Genomic DNA, 15,991 nt, shown 5'->3' on the forward strand with positions numbered 1-15,991 from the left:
GGCTCGCGTCGGGCGTCATCGTCAGTGTCAGCCAATCAGAGGCCGTTTTACGTCGCCTCACTTTTCGGCCTTTCTCTTTTTTATAAGTAGAGAGATACAGAGATAAGATAAGATACGGTTTTTGTTGAGCGAAGCACCCCGCGTTATTGTTACTTATTTGATTAAAAGCTCATTCATTTGTAAGAGTTCTCACTGTTTATTCGTATTATTCATTTAATTTATGTTAGGCCGATTCTCTGTGAAGTCGAATGGCAGAAAAAAATTTTTTTCTGCACATATGAAAAACTTGTTGTATTTGATGTCAGATTTGTCCCAAAAAAATTTTAGAAAAATTGGGGCCTTCTATGACACTTTTTCAGAGGCCCAAAGTTGGCCATTTTAGTGTTTTTTTGAAATTCATGAAAAATCACAAATATTCAAATAATTCTTGGATCAGTGTAGAATGAATCAAAAGTAAAAGTGCCCATGAGCTGTTTTGTCGGAAATTGTCCAAATTTTTAAAAAAAAATCATTCCAAAGTGATTGGAGCCACCTAAAGACGTATAGAGTGGAAAAGACTTGAAAAAAACAAGAAATCTAATCGTGTTCGAACCTGACTTTTATTTCCAAAACTATGTAAAAAGCTTCCTAAAGATGTCAACTACTGCCTGATAAAGTTTTGTAATGGGTCTTATAGTGTAACGCAATGTAGACAACAATGTGTGTCGAAAAACGTGCAAAAAAGGTCTGAAAATGGGTGTTTTTGGTGATTTTAGGCATTTTGGGCCTTTTTTGCAAAAATTTCTTGCATCTTTTTTTTTGTATTTAAGAACATTACCGCTTAGGCATAGAAGTGGAAGTAGTAGTAGTCGCAGTACTTAAGATCACACTAGGCCCAGGGGAAGCAGTATTTAAAGTAGCTGAAGAACTGGTACTTTTTTTGCCTGAAGTATGTGCTAAGTCTTCATCAAAAATGTTTCTGTTAAAAGGCACCAAGCCATTAACTTCAAATGATCTGATAGTAGTCTCAATTATGGCTGCTTTTTGCTGCGCTCTCCCAAGTAAAGAGAAAATATTTTCTATTTGAACTGGGGGCTCATTTCTTTGGAATTTATTTAATTCTTCGGGGTAGTACATGTATGATTAACTCCTATAAGTTCAGTGTGAGGGAAAAATTAAAATTATTACTCCGTTTTCTACTCCTAATCTGGCAATTTCCAAGTTTTTCACATTCGAGCAATGTCCATCTAATAATTATTGGAATAAATCTTGACATATTGCAAACTATTTGAACTTATAAAGACCGAAACAATGCCATTTTGTGCGAGTTCAAGTTTCAATAAATTATTCATTCTACCTCTACGCATTATCTTCAAACTCCATATCCAGTAAAGCCACCACGAGCAAACGACTTTCTATAGGGGTACCCACATCTGGTCTTTAAAGGAAGAACTTCACTGTATTTACATGAGATGAGGATATATAAAGAGAGGTAGAGATAGGGAGGCGAGGTAGTGGGCTAAGAAGGAAAAATGACAGGCGCTTTGTCAGTAGTATATCGCAGTCGACCCCAAAGGCTTGTGCGGAACACAGACCCTTCGGTCTGGCCATGATTCATCTTTCCTCGGGTCCACTGCAGTCGCAATTCTGTCCTCATATCATCGTCGAAGCTCAAAGTACACATTGCCGAACTTTGCAGCCACGTATTTGACATTTTCCTTTTTTTTATTCTTCCAGAGAAGTATCTACAATATATAATACTTTATAAACTCAGTGTCGAAAGAAATAAGGGTATATCTTGAGGCCAAACAAGTTTATATTCAAATTCTTTTCTAATATTCTAGAATTATAAACTTAGATTTAATGATAAAGTGTTTAAATAGTAATTTTGGATAACATAATTTCCGCTTTTATGACACTTTTTACTCATACCTTTTACTAGATACCAGAGCAGGCAAATGAAACAATGATATGCAATTAAAATCTGAGTTTCTTAGCATAAAATTACTTTTTCAAGATTTTAAATCAAACTCTGGAGCATATTTAAGAGCTACTTAAAGGAGAAAAGCCAAATAATTCTTTGAAACGAGTTTATGTAGGTCTTTCTGTTTTCATTGTATTCGCTTTTTTATATGTGAGTAAATAATTGGCAAATATACGAAGGAGCGAAAAATCACGTTAATGTCAACATAAATCAGCTGTTAGTCTGTGATTGTGTGTGTATGTGCAGACGTATAGCTGTAGGTGAGCCGAGTGAGTAGGAATAAAATAGAAGGCAGAAGTGGCGGTGAAAAGAACAAGAATCTCACTGCCTCTCTGCTCAGCCGGTGCGCGATAGCTCCAAGAAAGTCATAAATATTCCTTTAGTCCAACCCACTTGTCGGAGGGTAGGAGGTTTTCGCCTCTTTGACCCCTCTTAAATGAATTTGCCTCGACGTATACTCTTTCTCACTTTGGCGCGTAGGTATACTGTCAACGTCGCAGCTACTGCACTGCAGCCGCACACGGGCTCAGCTGCGTTGCACGTACACGCGAAGATTCGATTTCGGCGCTCTTGTGTGGGCGCACATGCACGTGCACACATAAGACAACAATGGCACGGTGATTTGTATCCATCGTCTGGTACTGCTGCTGCGGATCGCGCCCATTCGTCCCCATTACCTACGAACCATCCAGGCGGCAGCGCTTCTGCTGGCGCTGATATTGTGTCCGTGTTGGTTCGTCGATGTAAAGATTCCAGCCGATCGGCTATGCTCTACCAAGCGTGTTTTGCTCACATACACGCGGAGAGCAGCAGAGTGGCTCTGTGCACTGTATACGTGGTATATGTATATAAAGAGGGGAAGGGAGGAAAGGAGGCGGCTGTTACCTATATGCTACGGATCTCACCGAGCCACACGAGCGTGTGACTGCGCTCGATTAGGCGAATGGACGCGCGCCGAGCATGCTTGTGGCAGACCCAAAATCGTTATGCATATACGTTCGCGACTGCTTCTCGATCTGCTGCCTTTTATCTTCTCGCTTGGATATTCGTGCCATTCGCAGATTTATCTTATGCATGAGCAAAATTAAATTATCATTCGCTTAATTTGAGAGCTAAAAATATAAATCACAATTGTCAAGGGAAAAATGGGATAATTATAAATCAACCTAGATCTCGCCGTTCAAAAATAATAAAGAATAGTGCCGGTATTCATATTTTAAGGACTCGAAATTAGATTATTTTGCACAAAGTGCTATTTAAAATTACATTGCATTTTGATGCGTACCTAAATATTGAATCTTGTAATTAAAAAACTCTTTAGAATCACTTTTTTCTTGAACATTTTTACATTATAATGAAACGCAAAAAAATACACGTTAGCGTCATAATCATCTCAGCGTAAAGTTGTATAATCTTTGATTATTGCCTAGGGCTACTTTGTATACTCGCAAGCTCGGTATTTACACGGAGCTTTTGAAAGTGACGTCACCTGCTTTTGTTTAATTTTGCAAAACGAAAATATTACAATATGGTGTTCTCTACCTATGCCAACTAATGTACTACTGTTGTTATAGCCGTGCAATAGCACGAAGCAACACAGGGTTAACCCTACAATCCTGAACTTCAATTTTTGCATGTTATAGAATTCAACGAAAGGAGAAGTTCATTCAGTCTGGAGATAAATATCTCCGCACCGACAAAAGTTGAAAATTCAAAGCTTCGCCTGCAGAGAAAAACCAGTTACATCAATTGTGAACGAGTTAGCTTTAATTGTACGCGTAACTATGGTTATGAGACATAGAGCTTGCGCGTAGAAAACAAGTGCAGAACCCAAAGGCGCGTACCCGTAGCTCTTCTGGAACTTTTTTCCTTCAAGCTAGGCTACCAACATAATCATGACTTTGTACCTCCGTTGTTCACTTTATATATCCTCATAAGCTGTTTCATACACGTATATTTATGTCTAGCTCGCTTCAAGAGGGTAAAGCAAACGTAATTTCTGATTTACGTGCTGCATAGCAGGTTTATATATGCTTTTGGTGTCGAGCTTTTAGTTATTTTCGTTGAAGCGACTAGACTTACCCACAAGGGCTTATTATAAGTAAAAATTTTTGTTCTCACTCTCTAAGTATGAGCAAGTTTTTTTATATTTTCTAATAATAATTTTTCTGAATAATTTTATATTTTATCTGGTGGGAGACGAAACGCCCAAGTGATTTAAAAGCCATTCTTGTGCGGTTGACTTTAAATTTGCAAATCAAAAAGTATCAAAATGAATTCAAATATTAACCGGAGGATTCACAAGGTAATTTAAAAAATGGTTACGTCTCACGCTTTCTTATAGACAATGAAGAAACTAAAGTCACGTTATGATCCCAACCTGTAAATGTTAATATTAGACGGTTCTTTTCCAAGAATAATTGTACTCCCCTACTTTGTCGTATGTTATTCGGTGTTTTCATAGTTATGGCGTTCACAATCTCATTTTCTCGTCAGCGTAAACATAGACAAGCAGGCGCACGCAAATCTCAGAGCACTCAGTAGTACTGCGCGCCAAGCTTTTCCCCAGTGATATGCAAGTGTGTGCATGTGTGCAGCAAGAGAGAGAGAGAGAAAGATGCTGTATTTCGCTCTCGATTTTGCGCACACTAGTTTCACGCTCCGCAGGTGACGACAACTTTTTTTTCTGTTGCTCCTTGTCTCGTCTATTCTCGTAAGTGCACTCTTATACTTGCATCGTTGCGGTTATGTAATAACGTACAACACGCGTGGCATAGGAAAACTTCATACTTTCATGCTCACTTTCCTCTTTTTTCTTTTTCAAGTGTTGATTAATGATGGTTGATTTACAAACGTAAATGTTGATATTTTTGGATAAAAGTAGTAGAAACTTAAAATAGTATTTGTACTTAAATTTTAGAAATATTTAATGTATTATTTTATCTTACTGCTATATAAAACGTAAATAATCGAGCCAATCTAAGAATAAAAATCACTATTAATGAGAATCTTGTTTGTCTGTTTTCACTTGTAAACGTTTTAGATTTAACGGCACATGAATAAAGGTATATACTTTTTGAAACTTACGTTTGAAATCACATGGTTATGTTTTATTAAGGTCAATCTCTCGCAGAACCATCAAATAAAACGTGTTGCAGCACACGAGAGCAGAGTACACGGGGGGAAAAAGACCTTTGCGAAGTGAAGAAATAATAAAAGAGCCTTCAATGTTTCAAACCGTTAAAACAATCGCCACTTAACTGAAAGGAGGACTTCTTTCTCTCTTTCTTAATCTTACGAGAAGTATTCCTTATCGCCCGGAGGACGGTACTAGTTCGCGTATAACACCTAAAAAACTAGCGAGATAACGTCAAATAAAACGGCAAACGAGGAACAGAGCCAAAGATGAACAGAGTTTATGAATGAAAACGGAAAGAGCAATTTTATTCGCTAAAAAAATTGCAAATGAGTGAATAAATTGTTCACCAGAAGATAACATTGAAAAAAATTCAAGAACAAAGAGCAAGAACAAGAAAATTAGCCCTTTTCGAGACTTTAGCCAAGTAGAAATTTTAAACATTTTAAAAGTTTGATGATTACTACAATTGTGCAAGAGATCAAGAGAGAAAAAAAATTACATGATCCAATTGAATAGGTAAGAATGATTTTCCTCGTTTAAGCCGGTGAAATTCTGAAGAGCTAAAATGAAATTTGAAAATTACGAAAAATAAGTAATGCACCACAGCAGCGGTACAGAATCTCAACGATGTAACGGATTACTTGATAATATTCAGGTCAAGTTGGGAATAGTTAACAAACGAGCGGCTAACAACACAGCAGCCCAGACCACAGCTCGAATTCGTGTATCTCAAATCGAGGCACGCACAGCACTACTACTCCTACTCTAGAGGACTCGTGTATAGTTCATTCGTGGTCTGTATATAGCAGTATTCTATACGTATATACGTTGACTAAGGTGAATTAGCCGATTCCCTCGATGGCATTGGAGATAGGGTGTATTTATTATTACGTCTAGTTGGGATGATGATCTAACTGGGATTGTATCCACAAACTGCGAACCTTAGCTTACTTGCTTGTGTGCTTATGCCTTAAGCTCAAATCCAAGCGCTAACAATTCTAATAATGCATATACTGGATTAAGATAGAAATATATGCCCGTTAAATGATTGAAAAGTAATTCAAAATAATAACAGAGTGCTTAAATACCCGAATAATCGAGCTTGAAACTCGATCAAGTAACATTGAAGCTGAAACTGGCATTGATTTAGCTTATACTCTTTTGGCATTAGCCAGGCTTCCCTCCAAAGAGTGATAATACAATTTTTATCGGAATTCAATTGCACTGGTAGGGATAAATTTGCACTTCGTTAATGAAACGTTACCGGACTGATGCAGGTAATAACTAATCATTCAAGTTAATTTGTGCATCGAAAGTAGGTCAAATCGCTTTGGCATCGAGCAATCCCTTGTATCGATCTTGTTTGCTTTGTGTACTCAGAGTATAAGCTATATTTCTGCATTGATATTGAAATATAAATGGGTTTGCCATAACGATGCAATAGCTATACACTCAGCGTCACATGAATATGTAACAAATTGTTGTTCCGTAAGTTAGTCCTAAAATCCATACTCGTTACGAGCACATTGAAATCAAAATCCCTGCAAAACATTTTAAGTATCATTCATGATTCACCTGAAGTTTTAATACGATAATCTGCCCATGTTACTGCTCAGAATGAACTAGAATGGAAAAAATCGGCATAATATTTTCGGTGATATAAACAATTTTCGAAAAAAAAGTTCGATTTTCGAAAAAACGGCGTTATTTCATTATTTTTTCACCAATATTTCAATTCTACTTCATTCTGAGCAGTAACATGGACAGATTATTGTATTAAAATTTCAGGGTGATAAAATTGATGGTTTTTTCTTAATCGTTCCCGCCGCGGTTTTTTCGTGTTTTTTTTTTGGAATAATTTTAGCACACGACACCGGGTGGCAAGAAATTATAAAAAAATTTTTTCATGTAGTATAAAGTCAATAAAGTATGCATAAAAAGTTTCATTAAGATACGTCGTTTTATTATATTAAAAAAAATCTTTAAAAAAACATTTTTTTTTCAATTGGGAGGAGGGTGGTCCCCTTAAATGAAATGTAGCTGGCCTTTAAAAATAGTTTTTCTAGTTTATTTATAAAAATACGATTTAAAGTTAAAAAAAAATGTATAACTACTTAGGTTATAAATTGATAAAAGGAGGCTTGCCTGTTGATCGTCCCAATAAGCAATTTCAAGAGGAGTTCTGTTGCAGGAAATTTTTGAGTCAAACATGCATAACTTTGAAAGGTAATTGCAACAATCAATGCGCTAATTGTTTACGTAACAAAATTCTAGAATATATCTTGAGCGAAAATTGATTAATTGATTGGCGTGTAATTACAGCAATTGAATAACTTGGTTTATTTTTTAAAGAAAATTTATAATAATTATTATGCTCTTTTAACAAGTGAATTGATGAAATTGGTTTGCTCTGTTTATTTATGATGAAATTTTTAAATTTTTACAGTTCTTTTGAATTTTACCTCAAACATTTTATGATGAAAACTCGCAGGTCAATGACAGGAGTGCACTTTCATCTCTTCATGAGGCTAGAAGCAGATGGATGAGACCGAGCTGCATACATTGTCTCGAGCTTGTATACGCTACTTCACGAGTAGCATCATCACCATGACGTCACCATGTGCAAAGGTTATTTTTATCGCGACAAACATCGCATATCGATGAAGTACAAGCTGATATGAAGCTAAAAACATAGAGTATATGAGATAGCATGAGAACCGCAGCGAGAAAGAGAGCATTGGAGAAAAAGAGTTAAAGCAAAGGAGAGGGTTTGCAATGAAGCTCCTTAACTCTGTTTAGATAAGGGCGAAAGCCTCTTATCTTACGGCTTGACTTTATTGGCCGCTATCTTCTTCCGCGAGCTTGCACGACTTTTCAACCTGTCGCCGAAGCTTATAGATACTACTATTGCACACATAAGTACCCTCGCTCTTTTCTTTCATTCACTCTCATCTTCTCTCTCTTTTCCTCGCGCAACCTACTGTGCACTTGTTTATACATTCGTAAGCTCTTTATCATGCATATCCACCTGCCTTTGAGAAAAGACTCTTGCATCGCGAGCGAATCCGAAATACAATTTCAGTTTTACATCGGAGGGCTTAAAGATGAAAATAAAGCTCGCACGTGTAGTTCAAAATTCTTGCGCAGCTTCTACAAATTATTAATACCCTTGCATCTATATACCTATAGTATACACTTAGAAAGAGGTAAAAAGACAATTTTACTTTCTCAGCAGGCATAAAGCTTCAATTTACCTTGAAATGGCTCGAACTAGCTGTGTGAGAGAGTAGGAGAGGGAAGAAATAATAGTAAGTGTAAGATGCAGGCAACTAGTTATTCTCGAGTTTGCTTATAAACAAATTTCGCCTTAATATCTTACGTATTATAGGAGTGAGAGAGTCTAGCAGAGAGAGAATGGGAGCGAAACGAGTTGATGCTTTATAGTAAACGAAGTAACGATAATACCCGGAAGGCTATACGGCATTGGCCAAACGCTATGCTAATGAATTGCTTACCGACGGCGGTTCTTGGCTCCTGCTTTGACAGGAAAATGCTCCAGGAAACTAGCATAAATATTTACAGTATCTATATATAGGAGTGCACCAAGTTGTTTTGCGCTTTTGCCGTATACACGTATACATGCACGTGTCTAGGTATGTATACATAGAATTTGCCATGCCGTCTCTCTATAAACGCGATGGCTCTGCCACATTGCTTGCTCTAGCCATAGACAAATGCAGTCTGCCTCGATGCTACTGAGCTCATTGTTTCTTAAATATATGCATTGGCTTCATGATGTGTCTACCTTAAGTACACGGCAAGCTTCGAAATTTTACTCTGCTTATTTATGCAAATTCACGCAAGAATTGATTCCGGTTATGATAATTGAATTGTTGTAAAGAGTTTTATATCATAGGCGGATAGTTGATTTTATTGGAAAACGTAGCTGGCACGCAAGTATCTTATAGTTAGAAAATTACTACTCGACTGACTATTTTTGGGCATTACTACTTCATTTAAAGTTCTCATTTCAAAATAATTGAAGCTTGAAAAAGGCAGCCTAAAATTGTGGGTCTCTAAAACGAGAAGACTACGCAAAAAGCCGTGTATGACTAAACTCATTTTTGAAATGATCTAATGTCACTCGAAATTGCATTATCGTTAAATTCTCACCGAAGCGAGGAGGTAAAAAGTTCATGGAGCGCGACGCGTGCCACCGAACGGGAACGACACTATAACAAACCGAAAAAATTTAGGTCACTGCCGAAGAAAAGGCTGAGGCATCCAATAATCTCTTATGCACTCCTCGCTCGTGTACTCTGTCGATGTGTGCGGATATATACGATAATAGCAAAGCTCCCGATAACCCGGTGAACTCGCAAGAAAGAAAGAGAGAGGAGGAGAATTCGTGGCTGGCGAGGAAGAGAGAAATCTCTCGTTCATCAAGACTCGAGCAATGACCTTATGGAAAAAAAATCAGAACGCTTTTCCGTCGTCCAATCAACTTTCGCTCACGGGCAGATACAAAAACGTTTCGAGAAGGGATCCGTAGCTGCAATATGATATGAGAAAAAGAACAAGATCGAGCGAGAGAAAATATCGAATTCCCGTTGGTTCAGCGCATTTTGGAATTCGCGACTTGCGGCGCCAGTAGAAACACACATACATATACCTACGTACATACATACATACGTACGTACGTACATACGTGCATATAGGTACCTGGTGCATGTACAGTACTGCTAAAATAAAGGAGAGAGAGAGAGAGAGAGAAAGCGCAAGACTACGTGTCTGTGCTGCCTAATGCGTCTCGTTACGTTGGTAATTTAGAACGGCTGCCCATGCTGACTTCGAATCACCTACTTTTCGGGGGGAAGCCGATTTACCGCTAATTTACGTGAAAAGGGTATACGGTAAGCTATCGCTTCGTGATAAAGGTGTTCGACAGAATTTTTTTCTCTCTCTTCGGCTCTCGATGATGCAATTCCAATAGCTTCATATATATACGCGAGGAGGTACAAATTTTTTTGAGAAACCAATAATTGCAACTATTTGCTAATCTTTTATTCAATGATTTGATGCACCAACTGTGGTACATCTTCATCCCTTCCCTAATTGCAAACTTGATCAATAATTTTCTGTTATTGCTGCAAATTATTATCTATTTTGTTGCTCGTTACTGTGCTCTCGAGAGAGCATTTTTAAAATAACTTCTTACAACAAGCGACTGATCATAAACTTGAAAAGTAATTGTACTTTTTTTCTGAATCCTATTTTTATTGCATTTATCTATAAAAGATTACAATTTCCTTTGTACGCTTGTATAATGGTTTTTTTCTCTTGTAATTTTTTTCATTACTGGTAAAGTTAGGAATAAAAAAGAATTGCTGCGGAAACATAATATCTTATAGTTTTTTGCGATATAATATTCTTTGCCGTTATTACTTTGTAATGTACTGACGATAAAAAAAAACTACGTAAAAAGTCAATACTCTTAGTTTTTTTTCAAATAAAACATTGTGAACTTTAAATTATTTTTTAAATGGTTTGCATGAAGTTTGTCGTCAGAATAAAAGTTCGAACTTTGAAAAAAAAAATTATTTTTATTCTAAAAGATGCGCAAACGAAGCGTTTCTAAAATAAACCATAAACTGCTCGTAATTATGCATATCAGTCTCATTAAAAGTCATTATCAATGTGCGTTGCACATGGAAGCTTTTTCTGGTTGTCGGAACTTTGACATATAACTCTAAACTAGTCTATACATTTTGCCGACAAACAAGCTACGATTCTTTGCAGGCTCAGAGCTTTTTCAACTCTGTGGCAATCAGTCGGAGAATTTTCCCGTCTTTCTGGTAGCGCAAAACTTTTCGTTTCAGCTGCAAGCTTGCAAAGATTCACCAAAGCCATAAAAGAAGAGTGGGAAATTGCCATACATGCGGGAATGTATTTTTTTCCATATAAGTCTCGCTACGCGCACACTCACCTATCGTATTGTAAAGGCTAAAGTTTTCACGACTGCCATGAAAGAGAGGAAGAAGAAGAAGAAGAAGAAGAGACAGACATTGAACGCGATTAATCACTTTTTCGGTAAAGTCCAGACGAGGCTCGATCGGTCTCGATCAACGTTATATTGAATTCCCAATCAAAGCCGCCCGAGTATATGCTGGCGTGCCTCTAGATAAAAGACATTCACAGAGCAACGTAATGATTGTATACTGGTGTGTGTGTGTGTGCGTGTAGCAAGCAAAAGTACGAGTCGTCGGGAATCTGGGAGGTAACAGCTAAAGTCTAATCTCCTCGGGCCAATGGGGAGGCATCGATTCGCGGTGCAGCCTCGTTAGCGATGCTGATTGCCGTCTTGTGAGTGGACTACGTATTATGCATGTGTGTATGTGCACGCTCTCGTGTATGCGTGTAACTCGTAGCAGCGTAGCTATACGAGAGCGCGCGTAAGCGAGCGCAGGCGAGAAATACGATATATTATCTACCTATTCCCTTGTGAAAGGCGACGAAAGTAAGAGAGACATTCAGCTTGGAAAAATTGCGGAAACTTGCTTTTCAAGATGAGGTTACAGACGAAGCTCAAGAGAGAGAGAAAGAAAGAGACATTCAGTTCTGACGCTGAAATATATACGCGCTCGCGCGCCCAGGAACGGATAAGAGATTTATAAGTTTCTTCCTGTAGTACGTGAGTTTATTTTTTGTTCCTCCTTCTTCTTTTTTTATTTACATTTGCCCAGTTCGTGCATCTTGCCAATCGTAAATTTTGCAGATCGTAAACACACGATAAATCCGTCGCAGTGCGGTCTTCGAGCGCAAGCGACTCGCGCGATTCGAGCCACCACCGATATTGCGCTTAATCGAGAAGCACATCGATCTCTTCGTAGATTGACCGATACATCGTGCGCCGCTCTCATTTTGCTATCATATTTGGCAACATATTTCTGTAGTAAATTATTTGACCTAATATATTATAGCCCTTGCAGTGCATCGAATTGAGAACATTGAATTTTTACGTCCAGTTCGGGAACGTTTCCATTTCGCAGGATCGCAGCTCGACGTACACACGTAATAAGATCGAGAGTGGATACTCAAATATGAGCCCGAGCTCGACTACTAATTTATACTTGAGTTTCAGTTTGTTCTTCGTGTCACTGTCGTGACCTCCCATCGTTCCTGTGCTTCTGACAGATACTTGGAGACTTCGGCATACACGGCAAATACCAACATTCCAAGTAAGTAAGTGTATAAATGTATTGCAGTGTCTATCTGAGCGCGAGATCACATCTACATGCATCCAACACGAAGGGCGAAGCAGTGTTGGTAACATATACCGCGTACATTCGTACAAACGTATATTCCCTCACCTTGTCTAGGCGCAGCGTCTTGTATGTGGAAATGTTTGTTTTCATTTTGGGTGTGCGCTGCGCCGTGAAGGAGCTAGACACGTGTATTGACATACGCTATCTCTCTCTCTCTCTCTCTCTCTCTCTCTCTCTCTCTACGGTGCGCGGCAGTCTAGCGAGCTCCGAGTTCAGCGAGCTTCACGGCAAATACTCGATGAGCGAAAAGCGATGAGGATCGTGTGCAGTGTACGCACGTCTATATACGTGTGTGCAAGTTTCCCAAGCAACTGTCGCTTCTGCGTACTTGGGTGCTCATTCCCAAAGACTGCGCCATTGACACAGGATTATATACATGGATACGTAATAATACTTTGAGAGACCATCCTCGTCTCATACGTGATTCCGTCGATCTTATCTAAGATTTTGATTTCGAGTGTAGATTCGTCACATTTGTCTTATAGCTTTGAATCTGGACTGCGTTTAACATCGACTATAAGCGACTTTGGAAATTTAACTCGTCCGCGGCGAGAGTTAACGTCTCAGAATTTCGGTTCATCGAAATATTGTTTCTGAAACGTATGTGCTTTCGGCCAATGAAACTCTGGCGAAAGTTTTATCGAACCTATAAATACTTAGCATCATCTTATTGCGGCATATAGGAAAGATCGCAGGCGCTTAATTGCATTCGAACTATTTATTCATCTTGGTAACTCGCGCGCGGCCCATATACACGGTCCCCTTTTTGCCTTTCCTCCAGCAGCTGCTCTCTCAATACTTATTAGGTATTCCTGAAGAAGTTTCGCTCAGCGACGTAGCTACGGCTTCTGCTTTGCGTTACAAGTCTATAGCAAAGTAGGCAAACTATTAGTTGAGAGAGAGAGAGAGAGAGAGAGAGAGAGAGAGAGAGCGAGCGAGAAGGAGACTGCTCAAAGTTAGATATAATAGCTTTAGGCCTTGCAACTATACCGGCGTCTAACTGGAACTCTTCATGTAACTCATTTGCTTCGCCGAGGCCAATGTTGCTCTGCTCGTATACGCATGTACGCGTTGTACTAAATAATTTATGAAATGAGCTTTGAATTTCATTATGAACGTGCTGATCTCGGCAGTCGCGCCTTTAATGTCAACATCTAGGACACATCTTATTTGCGTAAAACGGATGGGTAAATTCATTCACGACGATTCTTAAACGACGAGGAAGTTGAATGAAACGGATTGGCACGTGTTGACATGCGCGCGCGAGCTCGCAAGAGAAAGAGTAAGAGCCAGACGTGCGCATCCCCGTGGTGTGGTCTGAAGGAGAATTAATTGGAAGGCAGCTCGGCGTGTAGGCTATTCCTCTCCCCCCCCCCCCCCCCCCCCNCCCCCCCCCCCCCCCTTTCCTTCCTTCTTCTGGGCTGTGGCGTGTCTGAGCTTTCCACTTTTGTACACGTGTATATATAATATTGCGCGAATAATAAATACAAACGCGAAATGAACACGTAGAAGCGAAAAGTCGTCACTTTCTCCCGTCTGCGAGTCGCACAACAGACTCGCACTCTCATTACTCCCGATGCGAGCTTCTACGTGCTCCCATTGCCGCTTTATCATCAAGCTTATTTGACTTGTATTTCTGCCGCCGATGCTGATGCTGCTGCTACTGCCGCTTGTTTGCACTTTATATCTATCCATTGTCTGACAAATGACAAACTTACTGCTGGAAAATTATTTTTCGCTAGCAAACAAGCACGAAATAAAATGTACCTAGAGAATCTTCCTGATACTCATAAAAATTATGAATAATGTTTAAAATGTTTTGAAACGCACAACATGATGGTCGATCAGATCCATTATGATTTCATGGCCCGGACGAAACTTCACCAGATCGTAACTTTTATCACAGGTTTAATCAATATAAAATATTTTTATTTTAGATAAATGAAAACTTCACGAAAAATCATGCCACACTGATAGTGTAACCGAATTTAAATTCTTGTAGCTTGTAATAATGTGAATTTTAGTGTAAATGCATACGAGCCAGAGCTTGTTTTACGAAAAACACACAGTAGAGAGCGATAAATTCATCCGATTTACCCGCGATATTTATTAAAAAAAAAGATTGGAAAAAAGTCAATCGCGTCAGGTGTAGCAATCAATTTAAAATTGCAGTTGAAAATTCGAATGATTATCCGCACATAAATAAACAATTTTATGTTCCAAACGTGATTTTTGTTTCAAAGTTTTTTACCTGCTCTAATATCTCGCTGCTGGAGTGTGCTTTTGCGGGCATATTGCTGAATATATAAAAGCTTAGACTGTATACGGTAAAGCAGTGGTATTAAATTTAAACATTATTAGTATATGCGTTAGTTAAATCAGCAACACAATGTGCAGTTCGCTCCTTACAGTTTCAACACCTGCATTTACGGTGAAAGCTTGTTGGCGCGTCGAGACCACTGGCTATGAAATTCATTGTTAGCCATCTCGACTATGCACTCTCTTGCACCCCAAAAGGTGTGCGGTTTATCGCGCGAATGCAAAAGCTATATGGAACCGAAAGGTTAATCGTTTATTCACAAAAGGATGAATACGCGCGACTGGACTTAAAATCGATAAATAGATATATACGCACTACTTACCACAACAATCGAGTTTCAAGCTTTCTGTAGAATCTTCGCAGCGTCTGTCTGTCTCTCTCTCTCTCTCTTACTCGTGGGTGCGCACGGTCCATTGGATTATTCACGCATCATTCAATGAGATTCGACAGGCCAGGAGACACGCACCATCACGCGAATGAGCAAACCGCGCGTCTGGCACATTCTCGTAAATATACTGTAATTTGAACAAGCAAGTGTCGATCGAATTGAAGCGACGTGCGATGGCTGCTATTGATTTCACACCACACTCACACGTTCAGCCTTCCAATTTCGCTTGACGCTGCTGCCAATCGTTCTCTTTCTTATTCGCTACAGGAATCCTCTTTCCAAGTGATAATTATCATCAATTCTTCAAGTTTCAGCAATTTCATGAACGTAGTCTATTTAAAAAATAGATGTTTCACATCAAAAAATCAATAATATAAGCATTCATTATTTTCAAAAAAAGTAATAAAACAAAATCAATCTTGCGCGTAACCAAAAAATAAATAAGATAATAAAATAACAGGATGAAGTTAATGATATCATGTACATAAACACATCACGAATTATTATATTATATATTTTTTTATAAAAAAAGTATTTTATAAAAGTTAATATTATAAAATATGGTTTTTATGAAATTTTATATTATAAAAAAATATCTTCATAAACACAATTTTTTTAAAAATGTCCCCCTACCAAAAATCATAGAACCAAATTCCTGTGGAATCATAGATTATCATTTTAAGGACTTGAAGAACTTAAAGTGTTCAGAGGTATATGAGGAACATTTTCTGTGGTAAAAGAGCTCAGATCCAAATCTACAGCCAAATTAAGGAGGCTCTTTCAAAAAACGACTTCATGGAAGAATTTGATGTTATATATTTCAAAAGAAGCGTTGAAGCCTTCTGAACAAGAATCA

General features: G+C 38.4%; 1 protein-coding gene across 1 annotated transcript in view; it reads right to left on the reverse strand.

Moving 5' to 3' along the window:
• Positions 1-15,288, reverse strand: part of LOC106658473 (trichohyalin) — a 36,791-nt gene extending 21,503 nt beyond the window's left edge. Inside the window, exon 1 of the mRNA XM_014380473.2 lies at positions 15,070-15,288. The gene's annotated coding sequence lies outside the window, so the exon portion shown is untranslated. The remainder of the gene's footprint in view (positions 1-15,069) is intronic.
• Positions 15,289-15,991: the final 703 nt, after the last annotated feature.

Source organism: Trichogramma pretiosum, unplaced genomic scaffold (genome assembly GCF_000599845.2).
Source record: "Trichogramma pretiosum strain Unisexual culture from Peru unplaced genomic scaffold, Tpre_2.0 scaffold28, whole genome shotgun sequence".
Lineage (NCBI taxonomy): Eukaryota > Metazoa > Arthropoda > Insecta > Hymenoptera > Trichogrammatidae > Trichogramma > Trichogramma pretiosum.